The sequence below is a fragment of the Nematolebias whitei genome, chromosome 13, assembly GCF_014905685.2.
Source record: "Nematolebias whitei isolate Nwh7 chromosome 13, NemWhi1, whole genome shotgun sequence".
Lineage (NCBI taxonomy): Eukaryota > Metazoa > Chordata > Actinopteri > Cyprinodontiformes > Rivulidae > Nematolebias > Nematolebias whitei.
This window is the reverse complement of record NC_056510.1, coordinates 46,282,263-46,287,326: the sequence shown is the minus strand read 5'-3', so window position 1 is coordinate 46,287,326 and position 5,064 is coordinate 46,282,263. Positions and strand designations below refer to the sequence as shown.

The window sequence follows — 5,064 nt, the reverse complement described above, 5'->3', positions numbered from 1 at the left end:
CCCCTGTTTAATGATGGACAGTTGAACCCGGAGGCTCCGCCCCTGTTTAATGATGGACAGTTGAACCCGGACGCTCCGCCCCTGTTTAATGATGGACAGTTGAACCCGGAGGCTCCGCCCCTGTTTAATGATGGACGATTGAAATCTTGAACAAGTTGATCCAAAACACTCAAGGAAACAAGATGAAGCAGCTGGTTTACGTTCAACAGGACCACCATCCATCCATCCATCCATCTGTCCATCCATCCATCCATTCTTCCATCCATCCATCCATCCATCCATCCGTCCATCATCCATCCGTCCATCCATCCGTCCATCCATCCGTCCATCCATCCGTCCATCCATCCATCCATTCATCCATCCATCCATCTGTCCATCCATCCATCCATCCATCTATCCATCCATCCATCCATCCATCCGTCCATCCGTCCATCCATCCATCATCTATCCATCCATCCATCCATCATCTATCCATCCATCTATCCATCCATCCGTCCATCCATCCATCCATCCATCCGTCCATCCATCCATCCATCCATTCATCCATCCATCCGTCTGTCCGTCTGTCCATCCATCCATCCATCCATCCGTCCATCCGTCCGTCCGTCCGTCCGTCCGTCCATCCATCCATCCATCCATCCATCCATCCATCCATCCATCCATCCATCTGTCCATCCGTCCGTCCGTCCATCCATCCATCCATCCATCCGTCCTGCAGCATCTGAAGGAGCAGTATTGGATTAAAGGCTCAGCAGGTGAACTGGTTTCAGTTCCATGTTTGGTCTCGTTTCAGGCTGTAAAGAAGTAAACTGATTCAGACTGAAACATCAGAGGAGTGAAAGAGTGAAGGAGTGAAGGAGTGAAGGAGTGAAGGAGTGAAGGTGTGCCTCCTCCAAGCACAGGCTTGTCTTCATTCTGTGTCTCATTTCAATTCAAAACCTTCAGCATCAAGATGATTCATGACAAATGTTTGGCCTCAGATGATCTGCTCACACTCTGTCTTGTTTAAAAGCTGCACGTGAAAGTCCACCAGGTCCGTCCACCAGGTCCGTCCACCAGGTCCGTCCACCAGGTCCGTCCTGACAAAGACCAAACCAGGATCTAATGTTGGATTCTTGGCTGCAGCTCCAACTGGAGCCTCTGCACAGTTCAAGGGAACAGGGATGTAAGCGTAGCTCTGCTGTGAAAACTGGACCGGGTCTTGGGCCAAACCGTTGCAGAGCAGGCTGAGCCAAAGAGGGAGGAGAGGACGATGGGTGAGACGAGGAGGAGTGCTGAGAGGTGTAATGTCCCAGAGAGCCAGAGACTGTCCTTCATCATCTTCTTGAGAGGTCCAGAGTGTGTCTGCAGAGGACAGAGCTCAGCCGCTCCCTCACTGCTACAAGACGCTTCACATGACGTGCACAGCCGAGCCATCAGACAGGAAGGACGCAACAGAGCTCGTCTCATCACAACCTGCTGCGCCAACCAGATATCTGCACGTGCACAATGAAGGCTTGTGTGGACAGGACAAACCGGGACAAACCGGGACAAACCGGGACAAAATGGGACAAACTGGTAACATTTAATCCCAGCGTGCAGAAGCTTTTTCTGTAAAGCTCCAAGGCGACGAGGACGGAGTTTATCTGGAGACAGAATCTTTACATTGAATGTTTAAAGTGCAGAGAGAGTGGACGCTGCTGCACCACCTGCAGGACAGACAGAAAGTCTGAGTGTAAAGTAAAGCTCAGACAGACGTCACTGTGAGAACTCCATGTCATGTTGAAGAAAAGACTGACCGACAGGCTGCAAGTCATCATTTACATTTGATCAAGAAACTCAACATGTGTGTACATACATGTGCAGACATGTTGTCACCTGTTCAGTGTTTCCATCAGACCAGCATGCTGCTGGTTTATCTCACATTTAAACTGGAAAACTGAAAAAAGTTTGATAAATGAACTTTATAGATGATCTGGATTTTTGTGGCTCATGTCTGGGCTGCACACTTTCAAACAAAAGATGTGCACGAGAGTGCAGGGGAGGCCACAGTGTCAGTGAGCGATGAACGCTGACGCAGAAGAAACAATTAAAAATGAAGAGCAGGAAAGTGATGTCACAGCTGTAATAAAGTGCACGTGAACTGACTCAGAGTCAACGCTTGAATTTAATCCAATGTGAAAACTTGTCGCACAAATTAAACACAGTTATATCAAACAAGCCTGAACGAGCTCTGCAGGGTCACACACACACACACACACACACACACCTGTGCTGGTTAATATTTGTGGATTTATTTCTAATTTTCTCTTTTTTTCATCAAAGGTCGACCCGTATGAGACTTTCTGTCCGAAATATCTTGAGATATTATTTATCTGTGTGACGTGGACACAGTGACCTGACAAGGAAGAAGTGTGGATAAAGATGGATGGATGGATGGATGATGGCTGGATGATGGCTGGATGGATGGATGGCTGGCTGGATGGATGGATGGATTATGGCTGGATGGCTGGATGGATGGATGGATGGATGGATGGATGGATGGATGGATGGATGGATGGATGGATGGATGGACGGATGGATGGATGGCTGGCTGGATGGATGGATGGATTATGGCTGGATGGCTGGATGGCTGGATGGATGGATGGATGGATGGATGGAGGGAGGGATGGATGGATGGAGGGATGGAGACTTTTATTGAAGTAATTCTAACAAAGCACAGCTTAACGTAAACCAATAATTAAAATAACGTGCACACTTTAAAGATGGGGTGCTGCTGCATCTTCAGTAGCTCATTAAACGTGCACACGTGCGCTGTCTCGTGACTTTTTAATGACCAAAATTAGTTCATTAAAGAAACTCCGTGAAAAATCAAGAAGAGCAGCCAAAAGAACAAAATTCATCAAGTAGGAAATAAAATTCACATTTTTCATAATTTCCTTAAAGTGAAACAGTTTGAGAAGAAACAGCCGAAGGGCCTGAAAGAGGCCGAAGATGCTGCGTCCATGAAGAGCTCGTGTGTTTCATGGACTTATGCTCAGATTTGTTGAGTAACTGGACCCAGACGAAACTTTTTCATACTCGACACACGAGAAAACATTTTGTTGTTTCATGTAGAGACTAAGTTTCAAACGCTCCTCCGCACATTGTTTCTAAAATCTACATTTATTCTGCTGTGACCGCTTTCATTATTTATTTACTCCCGAGTCCCTCTCTGTTAAACAAACACAAAGCTTTAACGTGTGAAAGTCTGTCCAACATTTACTGAGGAGAACGCAGCGCGCGCACACACACACACACACACACACGGACTCTGCTCTGGTTCAGATCAGCTCAGACATTATTTAAACCAGTTGGCTCCTGATGAGTCTGAGTTTTAGTTTGATCTGATTTGATATTTTTATTTTTATTTGAATCTGATTTTAATTTGAATCTGATTTTTATTTTTATATGATTTATTATTTTCTGATTTTTATTTTTATCTGATTTGATATTTTTATTTTTACTTTAATCTGATTTTTATTTTTATATGATTTTTTTGTTTTGATATTTTTATTTTAATCTGATTTTAATTTTAATCTGATTTTTATTTTTATATGATTTATTATTTTCTGATTTGATATTTTTATTTTAATCTGATTTGATTTTTTTAATCTGATTTGATATTTTTATTTTTATCTGATTTGATTTTTTTAATCTGATTTGATTTTTTTATTTTAATCTGATTTTAATTGTAATCTGATTTTTATTTTTATCTGATTTATTATTTTCTGATTTGATATTTTTATTTTTATCTGATTTGATTTTTTTAAATCTGATTTGATTTTTTTATTTTAATCTGATTTTAATTTTAATCAATTTTATATGATTTATTTTTTTCTGATTTGATCTTTTAATTTTCTAACGTATTCTTTTTCTGTCTGTAAAGATCTTTGAACAAACTAAGTCATTTTCGGATTTGAGAGTTTCCACGCGCGTGTCCGTTTCCAGACAGTCTCCTCATTTGATTTGAAAACTTTGCGCGTTTAAATCTTTTAACGTAAATGAAAATCCAGCCGGAGCATTTTAAAGGTTGCACATGGAAAGAACGAGTTTTCACTGAAAGTCGTGGAGTGCGTGTGAATCTCAACCAGCGCGTGACACCTGTCCCGCTCTTGCGCACACGCCTGTTTGATTCGCTTGTTGAACATTTAGAGTGAGATGAAGCTGCTCAGGGTGTGGGGGGTCCCGGACCCTGTCCTGCCCCAGGGCCTCACCTGCTCTGGTCTCTTCGAGACTCAGAAACGTGTCCTCGTGTCTTCCTGCTCTGCAGCTGCAGGTCCAAAGAGTCCTGACCCGCAGCGAGGATTCAGGACCCGAGCAGGAACCCGACTCAAGCAGAGAGACCCGCAGGGGTCCAGAGAGACCCGCAGGGGTCCAGTGAGACCCGCAGGGGTCCAGAGAGACCCGCAGGGGTCCAGAGAGACCCGCAGGGGTCCAGTGAGACCCGCAGGGGTCCAGAGAGACCCGCAGGGGTCCAGCAGGAGGTTCATGACGCGCAGACTCAGGTCACCTCCTGATCCTGATGAAGTTCCTGCTCCGACAACTTGACATAAACCTGAGTGCACGCGACTGAACACGCGCGGAGAAAGTTTTCTGATCCGCTCGAGGCGCGCGCACAGGAGATGAGCCGTGCGTCAAGACATGAGAAGAATGGATGAAGATGAAGATAACATCCTCATCCTCATCCATTTAACATGAAGTTCTTAAAGACAAACACGCGGCGTGTGCACGTGTGCTTCACCTCCAAACACTGAGCACACGCACGAGCACAAGCAGCAGGGACATTTAATAAAAATGTGAAAGATGAAGTGTTTTTAAATCAAACTGTCTCTTCTCTCCTCACGCACAGCATCACGCGCATTTTTATTATTGATTTTAATATGGACTGACAGAGAGAGTCCCGCGTGCAGCTTCAGGTGCGTCCACGCGCACCTGAAGCTGCACGCGTGCATTCAATCAATTATTGTTCAATCAGTTATTATTCAATCAGTTATTATTCAATCAGTTATTGTTCGGATCAATTATTGTTCAATCAGTTATTGT

At 44.2% G+C, this 5,064-nt stretch overlaps 1 protein-coding gene across 1 annotated transcript in view; it reads right to left on the bottom strand.

The window, feature by feature from the left end:
* The window catches only part of tbx15 (T-box transcription factor 15), an 8,892-nt gene that overhangs the window by 3,257 nt on the left and 571 nt on the right, over window positions 1-5,064 (bottom strand). The gene's annotated exons all lie outside the window — the stretch shown is intronic.